This window comes from Zalophus californianus, chromosome 5, assembly GCF_009762305.2.
Source record: "Zalophus californianus isolate mZalCal1 chromosome 5, mZalCal1.pri.v2, whole genome shotgun sequence".
NCBI classification, from domain to species: domain Eukaryota; kingdom Metazoa; phylum Chordata; class Mammalia; order Carnivora; family Otariidae; genus Zalophus; species Zalophus californianus.
In genome coordinates this window covers 63,840,620-63,854,258 of record NC_045599.1, presented here as the reverse complement: position 1 = coordinate 63,854,258, position 13,639 = coordinate 63,840,620, and the positions used below count along the sequence as shown (strand labels likewise).

The following is a 13,639-nucleotide window of genomic DNA, read 5'->3' as shown; positions in this document are numbered from 1 at the left end:
TGCATTTCCACCAGAGTGACCACTCTGCTTCAGACAATAAATTCAAGGCTCTCTAAGCTGATAGCCTCTATCACAAATAAAAGGAGGATTTGTATTGAGCTGGCATACACATTAGTAAGAAATTGACACACTGTTTAGTGGTCTTTTTGGAAGCCTAAGAGAGTAGGGTCTTGTGATGATATATCAAACGGTAGGACAGTAATTTGCCTGAAGTATTTACAAAGAAGCAAAAAGCAACGCTTCTTCCCCAAAAGAAACAAAAACTAGGAGAAGGCAGTAACAGGATTATAGTCAGTGGGATGAAACCAGAATTGGGCACAAATACATGCTAATGAGAACAATAATGATATAGCTTAGTAATTGTTGGACACTTATAGAAACTCTATAGCACTACTGCTTTGATGTATATTATACTATTAGAGCATCACGTTATGCAAATTCAGAAGGCAGATGTAGAAACTGAGACACATAGGCTATGTGGTTTGCCCAGGCTGTCTCAGTTGGTGACAGAAGCAGGACTAGAAGGAATGTAGAATCAGGACTTGTGCTTCCCAGTTCAGTGCATTTTCCTCTAAACTGAGATATCTCTTCAGATAGAATTAAATGAGAGACGATGGACTCTGAAAAACAAACTGAGGGTTCTAGAGGGGAGGGGGGGTGGGAGGATGGGTTGGCCTGGTGATGGGTATTAAAGAGGGCACGTTCTGCGTGGAGCACTGGGTGTTATACGCAAACAGTGAATCATGGAACACTACATCAAAAACTAATGATGTAATGTGTGGTGATTAACATAATATAATAATAAAAAAAAGAATTAAGTGAAATAAACACAAAAGCGCACTATACCTCCTCTCTCTCTTACACATGCTCATGAGCGCACACATGTACACACACACACACCACACACACACTCCTTCCTTTTTAGCCAGAGTAACAATTTTACATGTCACTTTCCTTCTCTTCCTTTCCCTTTGACAAGGATAGTTTATAAATTAAAACAGAGAAAATTACTTAAGGAATTATTTGGGTTATGTATATAAACAAAATAAAAAACTAATGAAATCCTGAATATCAAAGAAATACCTTGGATGTGGGGAAATTTTCTAAGTTTAAAAAATAATTGGAGAAGATAGTAATTGTGAGTTGACATAGGAACCTTCAGCCATGGATGTATGGAAGGAAAGGACAGCCTGAGTAAGCAGATTGATCATACAACCAAATAGACTAGTGGCCACCCAGTCAACTGACCTAGAAACCTTCCTGTAAAGCATGTAACTGACCATTCAGTATGTTAACTTAATTCAGATTCGATTGGTCCTTGGCCCACCCAGATACAACTCTTGCATTCTTCCTTTCTTTGGTTTTTGGGACTTGCAGATGGCTGTCTACTTAGCATTGAAAGTTGTACTAAAAAGCACCCCAAGGTATCTGTAAATGAATATTTAATTACCATGATGAAGACCAAAAAACTAATGTCAGTGACTATTTGATTTCCATGTAGCCAAAACAGACGTGGGGTGCCAGAATAAAGCGCCTTCCAGACAGTACGAGAACTTTGGCAGAGCTTAAAAGAATGCCTGGCTACGAACATGACCCATAGGAAGCCTGGCCAGGGGAGCAATGGGGAGATGAGACTTTCCCATTTTCCTAAAAGGAGAGCCCTGTATAGGGAACATGTCATGGGAAGCCTGCCTAGCAATGAGCGTCACTCTGAGGTGGTCAAGCACTAGCTCTCTGAATGCCCTGAAGAAGAAGTGATGTCTGAAGATATAGGCACCCTGGGACAAGAGACCTAGGTCTTGAAGTTGTATGTATGTGTGTGTATCCTTGCCTTCCTGTGTTGGCCAAGGAGCAACTAGATAGTCAGTTGCCTACAGGTTGAAAATGGAAGGAGACCTGGATGTGAACTAGATGTTGAAACTGATGACTGAAGCCTAAAATCTCCAGCAGAGATTTTGTTGAGGTCACCACATCTAAAAATACCCTTGAAAAGAAAGAAACTTGATTGATTATAGAAAGACATATTGAAATAAACCTTGAACTTAATTGGCACCAGTTTGTGTCTAGTGTCTTTCGATTATGTTTAATAAATATGTTTTCTTTGATTTAGTTTCATATTTATATAATCTTTATATTTAAACTCAGACTTCTCATTGAACATGAAAGCAATAGTGACTTTCTTAACCCATCATATGCTCTGACATTATCCTAAAGAGATCAGAAAGAATCACTTAGGATATACTGTAAAATATGTTCTAATTGGGGTATTTGTTTTTACTGTATTGATTTGCAAGAGTTTATAATAATTTAAGGATCCTTAATCTCCCTACTGTTTCAGTGTCTAGGGATATGGTTCTGCTTTTTTGTGTGACTTCTTAGAATTGTTAGAAATCCAGAGTAAGAAAGAGCATTCTACCACAGTGATGCTGTAGTACCACACATTGAGAACTCAGAGTACTCTCTCACTACAGGGCACACAGAAACACCTGCAGATTACATGTAGTGCCAGCTCTAAGCTGATTGAGGTTAGGATCCTGGGAATTGACAGTACATAGATTATAATCAATGTGCCCAGCATCCATTCTGGAGTAAGATTTATAAACTTTCTTCTGAACTTTTTGTCATGTCCCACAGGGGTACCCGTGGGTCAGCTCATGCCTACAGTTATGGCAGAGAGGCCATTTGTTTTGGCAGATATTTCAGAAGGAAGAGGAAAAGGAGAAAAATGGAGACTTAATGCTGGGTGGGTCAGAGGATACCATTAAAATGCTGGCGTCCTTGTGTTCAAATCCAAACTGACTTCACTCTAATCTTGGGTGTCCGCACTCATATTACTTCCCTTCTTCCACTATTTTCTTATATCTACTGATGGGTTAATTAGGTTTTGGTATATTTTAAAATTAAATCATTCTCAATGCCCTCCCAAATAATAAATAATAAAAGATATTGCAGAGGAATGGAATTTCCTAAATACATCTATACCAAAGTAATAAACTGTAAACACAAATAATAAACTGGGAGGTATTTATAACAAAGGTGAAAGGAAAATATTTCTTATCCTCAGTTTATTATGTTTTTTAATTCAATAAAATTAAACACAACAGAAGAAAGAAAACATCAAAAACATGAACAGAACTTTCCTACAAAGGAAGTAAGTAACCTGAAATTTATCATATTATAGTTGAGCTGTGTCTTCATCTTTATTCTTCAGTATATTTTGAATTTATAAGGCTTATAGGACCTTTGTGATCTGAAAAGTATAATTATATTGTAAACATCTACTTAGTGAGCGAGCACTACATATGTGAACAAAAAACCGGACTGACCGTGAATCACTCTGCTTCTTCCTCAGACCCCATATCCCTACCCCCTCTCATTTCACAAATGGAAATACAGATAAATGGAAACAGATGAAAAGCTAAGGAGGAGCAGAGGCTAGGTGGCAAACTTGAGAAAGAATATGGAAAAGAAAAATGAGGAGAAGGGAAAGAGTCCTAGGAACCATCCCAGGAAACACACTCATGCACATTCTCTCTTTCTCTTTCTGTCTCTGCCTCTCTCTCTCTCTCTCTCTCTCTCTGCCGCCCTTGTGGGCAGAGAATTTTAAGGTAAAGGAGGTGACAAAAGAAAAGTTTATCAAAAGACATAAAAAGTTCCCATGAGACAGTTTTACTAGAGAGAGGTCCTTCCTTCTACATGTGCTTCTTACATAGTCTGTTCTTAACTCTGCTACCAGAGGGAGCCTTTTAAAGCAAAAGTCAATACACATCACCTAGCAGTTCAGAATCTTCTACTGACTTCTGATCTTACACTAAGTGAAACTTACAGTCCCCCTGGTTCCTGAGGCCAGTAGGACCTGCCTGTGCCTCTGCCCTATTTACTCACCTCTGTGACCACATCTCATGGGACTCTCCCTTCCTTGTGCACTATTTCAGCTGCACTGGCCTCCTAGCTATTCCTGGCACACACCTGGTGCAAACCTGGTGCGTCCTTGCCCTACAGCATTTCCGTTCCCATCTCCCCTTTTCTGTAATATTCTATTATGATGTTATGAGTACTCCAATAGTTCTTTTGGATCTTTGCATAAAGGCATCCTCCCAATGAGGCTTTCCTCAGCCTCTCTACCTCCCTACGTCAACAAACCAAAACAACACCCACCCCTTTTTCTGTTACAGTTTTTCTCCTTAGCACTAATCATTAACATATCATATTTTTACTTATATATATTTTTTACTGACTATTCCTCCAATGAGTATATCCTCCATGAGGGAACAAGAGTACTATTGTAATCACATTTGACAGAAGAGAACTAGCAAATGGTGGTTGCTCAATAGACATTTGCTAAATAAATGAATGAATGAACCTAGCGTTCTGAGGTAAGTATAGAAATGGTATCTGATTTCTCAGTGTCCTCAACTACCACCAAGTTCTTTTTTACCTGACTTCCCATTTTTTGAGTAGTATTCTAAAGATGCTTTTGCCAGTGTAATGAAATATAATTTGGTATATTAACTGATACTCATAATCATACCACAAGTTGAATTTTTTTCCTTTGACTTTGATAAAATCTTCTATAATTCTACTTTGCAATAGGGTTAAGCAGTTGGATTTTAAATAAGAAAAGTAAACAAAGACTCTGTTCCTCTATTTAGGCCACTTCTCTTTTTTTTTCAATATTATTTTATTATGTTCTGTTAATCACCATACATTACATCATTCGTTTTTGATGTAGTGTTCTATGATTCATTGTTTGTGCATAACACCCAGTGCTCCACGCAGAATGTTCCCTCTTTAATATCCATCACCAGGCTAACCTTTCCCCCAACCCCCTCCCCTCTAGAACCCTCAGTTTGTTTTTCAGAGTCCATAGTCTCTCATGGTGCATTTCCCCCTCCGATTTCCCCCCCTTCATTTTTCCCTTCCTGCTATCTTCTTCTTCTTCTATTTTTTTTAACGTATAATGTATTATTTGTTTCAGAGGTACAAGTCTGTGATTCAAGAGCCTTAACACAATTCACAGCACTCACCATAGCACATACCCTCCCCAATGTCTATCACCCGGCCACCCCATCCCTCCCACCCCCCACCACTCCAGCAACCCTCAGTTTGTTCCTGAGATTAAGAAATCCTCACATCAGTGAGGTCATATGCTACATGTCTTTCTCGGATTGACTTATTTCGCTCAGCATAATACCCTCCAGTTCCATCCACGTCTTTGCAAATGACAAGATCTCATTCCTTTTGATGGCTGCATAATATTCCATTGTGTATGTATGTGTGTGTGTGTGTGTGTGTGTGTGTGTGTGTGTGTATATATATATATATATATATATATATATACCACATCTTCTTTATCCATTCATCTGTCGACGGATATCTTGGCTCTTTCCATAGTTTGGCTATTATGGACATTGCTGCTATAAACATCGGGGTGCTCCTACCCCTTTGGATCCCTGCATTTGTATCTTTGGGGTAAATACCCAGTACTTCAATTGCTGGGTTGGATGGTAGCTCTATTTTCAACTTTTTGAGGAACCTCCGTACTGTTTTCCAGAGTGGCTGCACCAGCTTGCATTCCCACCAACAGTGTAGGAGGGTTCCCCTTTCTCTGCATCCCTGCCAGCATCTGTTGTTTCCTGACTTGTTAATTTTAGCCATGCTGACTGGTGTGAGGTGGTATCTCATTGAGGTTTTGATTTGGACTTCCCTGATGCCAAACGATGTTGAGCACTTTTTCATGTGTCTGTTGGCCATTTGAATGTCTTCTTTGGAAAAATGTCCGTTCATGTCTTCTGCCCATTTCTTGATTGGATTATTTGTTCTTTGGGTGTTGAGTTTGAGAAGTTCTTTATAGATTTTGGATACTAGCCCTTTATCTGATATGTCATTTGCAAATATCTTCTCCCATTCTGTTGGTTGTCTTTTGGTTTTGTTGACGGTTCTTTTACTGTGCAAAAGCTTTTTATCTTGATGAGTTCCCAACAGTTCATTTTTGCCCTTGCTTCCCTTGCCTTTGGGGATGTTTCTAGGAAGAAGATGCTGTGGCTGAGGTCGAAGAGGTTGCTGCCTGTGTTCTCAAGGATTTTGATTTTGATGGACTCCTGTCTCACATTTAGGTCTTTCAACCATTTTGAGTCTATTTTTGTGTGTGGTGTAAGGAAATAGTCCAGTTTCATTCTTTTGCATGTGGCTGTCCAATTTTCCCAACACCATTTGTTGAAAAGACTGTCTATTTTCCAATGGACATTCTTTTCTGCTTTGTCGAAGATTGATTGACCATAGAGTTGAGGGTCCATTTCTGGGCTCTCTATTCTGTTCCATTGATCTATGTGTCTGTTTTTGTTCCAGTACCATACTGTCTTGAGGATGACAGCTTTGTAATAGAACTTGAAATCTGGACTTGTGATGCCGCCAGCTTTGCTTTTCTTTTTCAACATTCCTCTGGATATTTGGGGTCTTTACTGGTTCCATAAAAATTTTAGGATTATTTTTTCCATTTCTTTGAAGAAAGTTGATGGTATTTTGATAGGGATTGCATTAAATGTGTAGATTGCTCTAGGTAGCATTGACATCTTCACAATATTTGTTCTTCCAATCCATGAGCATGGAACATTTTTCCATTTCATTGTGTCTTCCTCAATTTCTTTCATGAGTATTTTACAGTTTTCTGAGTACAGATTCTTTGCCTCTTTGGTTAGATTTATTCCTAGGTATCTTATGGTTTTGGGTGCAGTTGTAAATGGGATCAACTCCTTAATTTCTCTCTCTTCTGTCTTGTTGTTAGTGTATAGGAATGCCACTGATTTCTGTGCATTGATTTTATATCCTGCCACTTTACTGAATTCCTGTATGAGTTCTAGTAGTTTTGGGGTGGAGTCTTTTGGGTTTTCCACATGAAGTATCATATCATCTGCAAAGAGTGAGAGTTTGACTTCTTTGCTGATTCAGAGGCCTTTGATTTCTTTTTGTTGTCTGATTGCTGTGGCTAGGACTTCTAATACTATGTTGAATAGCAGTGGTGATAGTGGACATCTCTGCCGTGTTCCTGACCTTAGGGGGAAAGCTCTCAGTTGAGAATGATATTTGCTGTAGATTTTTCATAGATGGCTTTTATGATATTGAGGGTATGTACCCTCTATCCCTATACTCTGAAGAGTTTTGATCAAGAAAGGATGCTGTACTTTGTCAAATGCTTTTTTTTTTTTTTTTTTTTTGTCAAATGCTTTTTCTGCATCTATTGAGAGGATCATATGGTTCTTGTTCTCTCTTTTGTTAATATATTGTATCACATTGATTGATTTGCAGATGTTGACCAACCTTGCAGCCCAGGCATAAATCCCACTTGGTCGTGGTGAATAGTCCTTTTAATGTACTGTTGGATCCTATTGGATAGTATATTGGTGAGAATTTTTGCATCCATGTTTATCAAGGATATTGGTCTGTAATTCTCCTTTTTGATGGGGTCTTTGTCTGGTTTGGGGATCAAGGTAGTGGTGGCCTCATAAAACGAGTTTGGAAGTTTTCCTTCCATTTCTATTTTTTGGAACAGTTTCAGAAGAATAGGTATTAATTCTTCTTGAAATGTTTGGTAGAATTCCCCTGGGAAGCCATCTGGCCCTGGGCTTTTGTTTGTTGGGAGATTTTTGATGACTGCTTCAATTTCCTTAGTGGTTCTAGGTCTGTTCAGGTTTTCTATTTCTTCCTGGTTCAGTTTTGGTAGTTGATACATCTCTAGGAATGCATCCATTTCTTCCAGGTTATGTAATTTGCTGGCATATAGTCACTCATAATATGTTCTTATAGTTGTTTTTATTTCTTTGGTGTTGGTTGTGATCTCTCCTCTTTCATTCATGATTTTGTTGATTTGGGTTATTTCTCTTTTCTTTTTGATAAGTCTGGCCAGGGGTTTATCAATCTTATTAATTCTTTCAAAGTACCAGTTCCTAGTTTCGTTGATCAGTTCTACTGTTCTTTTGGTTTCTATTTCATTGATTTCTGCTCTGATCTTTATTATTTCTCTTCTCCTGCTGGGCTTAGGCTTTATATGCTGCTCTTTCTCCAGCTCCTTTAGGTGTAGGGTTAGGTTGTGTATTTGAGACCTTTTTTGTTTCTTGAGAAAGGCTTGTATTGCTCTATACTTTCCTCTTAGGACTGCCTTGGCTGCATCCCAATTTTTGAACAGTTGTGTTTTCATTTTCATTTGTTTCCATGAATTTTTTTAACTCTTCTTTAATTTCCTGGTTGAACCATTCATTCCTTAGTAGGATGCTCTTTAGCCTCCATGTATTTGAGTTCTTTCCGACTTTCCTCTTGTGATTGAGTTCTAGTTTCAAAGCATTGTGGTCCGAAAATATGCAGGGAATGATCCCAGTTTTTTGGTACCGGTTGAGACCTGATACGTGACCTAGGATGTGATCAATTCTGGAGAATGTTCCATGGGCACTAGAGAAGAATGTGTATTCTGTTGCTTTGGGATTGAATGTTCTGAATAGATCTGTGAAGTCCATTTGGTCCAGTGTGTCATTTAAAATCTTTATTTCCTTGTTGATCTTTTGCTTAGATGATCTGTCCATTTCAGTGAGGGAGGTTTAAAGTCCCCTACTATTATTGTATTGTTGTTGATGTTTTTTTTTGCTTTTGTTATTAATTGCCTTATATAATTGGCTGCTCCCATGTTAGGGGCATAGATATTTTCAATTGTTAGATCTTCTTGATATGATCAGTTATGATCAGGTTGGTGCATAGATCAGTGCCACACACTAGATTTGGGGCATATTTTGGTCTAGAAGAAAGTGCCTCCCAAAATTTTAAAGAAAGAAAAACTTATATATGTACAAAAATAAGGGCAAATACAATGAAGGGTTGGAATATGAATGTAAAGATGAAAATTATAAAAGATTTTATAAAAGGAATTGATAAGTTGGTTGAAAAAAGAAAGAAGAGGATTTAAAAAAAATGGAGAGAATGTGATCAGGCAGGAAGCTAGAACAAAGCCATACATTAGAGATTTAGGGTATATTTTGGTCTGTTAGAAGAAACTGTATCCCAAAATTTTAAAGAGAGAACAACTTATATATACATATATGTATGTATATATATATATACATATATATATATATATATATATATATATACCAAAAATAAGGTTAACTATTATGAAGGGATAAAATATTACTCTAAAAATGAAAAATAAAAATGTTTTTTTAAAAAAGAATTGATAAGATGTTGGTTGAAAAAGCAAAAAAAAAATTAAAAACAAGAAAACTAAAAAAATTAACTTTGAAAGACTAAAGAATCGGGCGCCTGGGTGGCTCAGTCAGTTAAGCGACTGCCTTCGGCTCAGGTCATGATCCTGGAGTCCCAGGATCGAGTCCCACATCGGGCTTCCTGCTCGGCAGGGAGTCTGCTTCTCCCTCTGACCCTCCTCCCTCTCGTGCTCTCTATCTCTCTCTCTCTCTCTCAAAAAAAAATAAATAAAATCTTTAAAAAAAAAAAAAAAGAAAGACTAAAGAATCATGGGGAAAAAGCCATGAATTCTATGTGCTGTATTCCCCTAGTGCTGGAGTTCTGCTGTTCTCATTGATTGGTGAACTTGTCTTGGCTTGCTGTTCTTGCTGGTCTTCTGGGGGAGGGGCCTTTTGTGGTGGCTCTCAGATGTCTTTGCTGGAGGCAGAATTACCCTGCTCAGGGTGGACTAAGTAATCTGCTCGGGTTTGCTCTTGGGAGCTTTTGTTCCCTGCAAGCTTTCCGCAGAGCTTTGGAGGATGAGAATGAAATGGCAGCCTCCCAATCTCCACCCTGGAGGAGCTGAGAGCTCGGAGCCCCACTCCTCATTGAGCCTCCAGAGAAAAGCAGTCAATCACCTTTGTTCCCCGGTCTCCGGCTGCACTCCGCACCCACCCGGCTTGTGACCAAGTGTTTTCTATCTCTGGCACTAACCCCTTTTGGAGTCTCCAAACCCAGCAGATCCCTGTGGTGCACTCCTGCGCCGCTCCTCCTGGGGGAGGAAGGTGAGTCTCCTCAGATCTGCCACTTGTTGGATCCCTGCTGGAGGAGCAGTGGCCCAACTGTGCCACGGATCATGGTTAATGGCAACCCCGAGCTGAGAACACGCTCCTCGGCTCCATCTCTGCAGCCAGCTTCCCTGCTCTGATACCTGAGAGCTCTGCCACATTCAGGCACCTCTGGTCTTTGTGTGACCCCGAGGGTCCTGAGACCACACTGTCCCAGGGAGTGTTCCACCTCCAGCTTAGCCACTGGAGCGTCATCCCTCAGCGGAGCAGACTTCTAAAAGTTACGATTTTGTGCTCTGCTGCTCTATCACTTGCCAGTAGCAGCTGACGGAGGTTCCCCTCCCCCGCCGTCTGTCTTCCCCAATATTGCCTCAGATTCACTTCTCTGCATGTCCTACCTTCCAGAAAGTGGTCGCTTTTCTGTTCAGAGAGTTGCTGCTATTCCTTTCTTTGATCTCCTGTTGAGTTCATAGGGGTTCAGAATGTTTGATCCCTGTCTAGCTGAATTCCTGGGACCAGACAAAATTTAGGTCTTCTACTCCTCCACCATCTTGCTCCTACCCCCCATTTAAGCCATTTCTGCATGCAGACATCTTGATAATTTATCTTAGATCATTATTTATTTCTTATCCATTTCAAATATCAGGTAGACACATATGAATGCTCTGATCTAACTACTACCCCTAGTATGTCTTGAAAATATAAAAGTGGTAATTTTGGATATAACTCTTTAAGTGGTTTTGACAGACTGATCTCGATATCTGTGTGCATATAATCATAAAGATTTGTTTTTCTCAGATTTTTAACCTTTCTCTGCCTTTCCCTCATTTTTACATGCCCTTCAATTTTAAGCAATTTATTAAGACTACCTTTGCCAGTGTGGGTGATGGGCATTAAGGAGGGCACGTGATGTGATGAGCCCTGGGCGTTATACGCAACTGATGAATTATTGAACTCTATACCTGAAACTAATGATGTACTATATGTTGGCTAATTGAATTAAAATAAAAAGATTACCTTTGCCAGTGCAATTAAGTGAAATATTTTTAATATTAGTGATATACTACATTTTTAAAACCTAAATATATTTTTAAATTTTCAGTTAAACAATTAAAAGCAAGATGTTTAAGATACTACTTTAATAAATATTATTTAAAAATCTTATGTGAATTCTTTATCGTAATGTATGTATTTAATTAATATAGGTATTACACAGTTTTACTTTATAAGGAATAAATTTATACCTAACCCTCTTAAGACATGATGTCCAATTATGTAGTAATAATTATTATTATGCAAATCAATCACCTATCATATTCAGTAAATGTAATATTTCAAATGTTAATAACAAAAGTTTTAATACTGGGCAAAAATCTGCCTGTATTTTTCCAGTAATTATTTGCTAATTATATTTGTAGGTAGGCTAAGGCAATAATACTTCTGATTTAAATATTTCAGTTTTAGATTTCCAGGTATTCTTCATACAGCTTATCACTTCCTTTGGCAGATCTCAATTTTTTTTTAGCTTTATTTTTCATTTATTTATTACGGGGAGTTTAATTTTTATTATTTTTAAGTTAAGTTATATTTGAATGATATGTGAAAATCATTTAGACGTGTTCATACTATTTATTACAGTATTACAACCATTCTCCTAATTATAAAGTCCTAATTTATGTTTTCTTATTGTTTTTAAATGGTATAAGCTCAAGCGTTCAGCCATTTTCATACACAGCTTGAAAGGAAATGATGATGAACTGTAATGAGAAACCTATTCTCATAAGAAAATATATGCTTTGCTGTGTATGTTTAACAGAACGTGATGTTTAAAGTAAGTGCAATGGAAATTGATAGCACTTTAGTTAACTAATCCAAAAATAACTAGGATTGTTTTCATTGATTGGACTATATGGCCCACAATAGCCATATACAGTTCCCTGCTGGGTGTTTAAATGTGACTTGATTAAATTTCAGAAATGGCACTCAAATTCATTTTCATCACTGATACTATTTCTGGAAATTAAGATAGTTACCAAGGGATCTCTTATAACGCAACATCCCCAAACTATTATGCCAAAAAGTATTAAGACTTGGATGGTTTCAGAGAGTTTTATTAAAAATGAAAACTAAAATCTTCAACTGAGGATAAAGTGATGTTTCTAGAGTGTCATAACTGTCCAATTTTTTAAAAATTAAGCTTTATAATCTATCCTGTAACCCCTACCCTAAGAATTCTACCTATAAAGTAATAAAGACAGAGATGATGATACATGTGAATGTATTTTTAAAAATATAAATTAATATTTCCATATCTTCATTTTTTGGGCAGATGTAACTCTTTAAACCTTTGTTACAAATGGGCTAGTATGTATAAATACACAAACATATACAACATACACTATATAAATGTACGTGTGTATCTTTCCTTTTGATAGCAATGCTGCCAAGTACCTTTGTACAAGTACAAACTTATGCAGTGAAAATTGTTAAAATATTTTATAGATAACTAAATTATGTGGTATTTATTTTTATATGCTCAACACTTAATTTTTGCTTTTGTAAATAACTAAACACCACTATATCACCAACTAGCTGTCATATGATAATGTTGATTTTAATTTAGACTTTTAACTTACTGTGTGCCAAAACTGTCCTAAGTACTTTAAATATTGATTTATTTAACCCTCTTAACACTTTCTAGTGGGTTCTATTTATCACCGGCTCCATTTTACGGAGAAAACTGAGCATGCTTAGTAAATAATTTGCCTAAGTCAACAGGGCAAGTCAACTGTGATCCTGGCCTTCCGTCCAAGCATTGCAGCTGCAAGAGCATGCACTCCTAAGCGTGATTGATACTGCTCCTTGTAGGATGAAAGGAGCACTGTTCATTACACTGTACGCTGTAAGAACATTTGTACTTGAGGAGTGCCTTGGCGAGTGTTGGAAGAGTAGGAGGAAAGGGCACAGGCTTTGCATTCAGATAGAACTGGGGTATAAACTCTGGATCTTCCTCTTTGTAACTAAGTGTCTGGATACATTAGTTGCCCTTTCTGGGCTTCAGAGTTTTCATCCATCAATGGAGTTAATATAACCATTTGGTTTATATAGATAGGTAGACTAAAATTAATAGCATATATAAAGTACTTAGTAAAATTGTAGATCAGTGAATTGCATTAATAAATGAAAGGACAGAAGGATCTTTGAGTTATTTGAAAAGCCGATACCAGTGATCCCATCTTTTCTTTTGTTATAATTTTGTGCGATTTTAATTTTTTGTATACTCAAACAACTAACCTATCTTTAGTAACTAACTATGTACTTGAGAACAACTTGTGTAGAGGTCAGGTATAATGTCTTGCATACCATGTTTTAGTAGTACATTAATTTAGGAAATTCTTGGCATTAATATAATCTTTAATAAACATATCAATCCAACCAAACCATTATAGGAGATAGGAGTTGCTTTGTTTTTTTAAAAAAATGACATCATCACGTATTTCTGAACCACAAACATCTAATTTCATTTTTTTTTTTTTTTGGTGTAATGTTCAGTGATTCATTAGTTGTGTATAATACCTGGTGCTCATCACATCACATGCCCTCCTTAATGCCCATCACCCAGTTAC

At 37.5% G+C, this 13,639-nt stretch overlaps 1 protein-coding gene across 2 annotated transcripts in view; it reads left to right on the top strand.

Moving 5' to 3' along the window:
* The window catches only part of EDIL3 (EGF like repeats and discoidin domains 3), a 415,865-nt gene that overhangs the window by 242,957 nt on the left and 159,269 nt on the right, over positions 1-13,639 (top strand). The gene's annotated exons all lie outside the window — the stretch shown is intronic.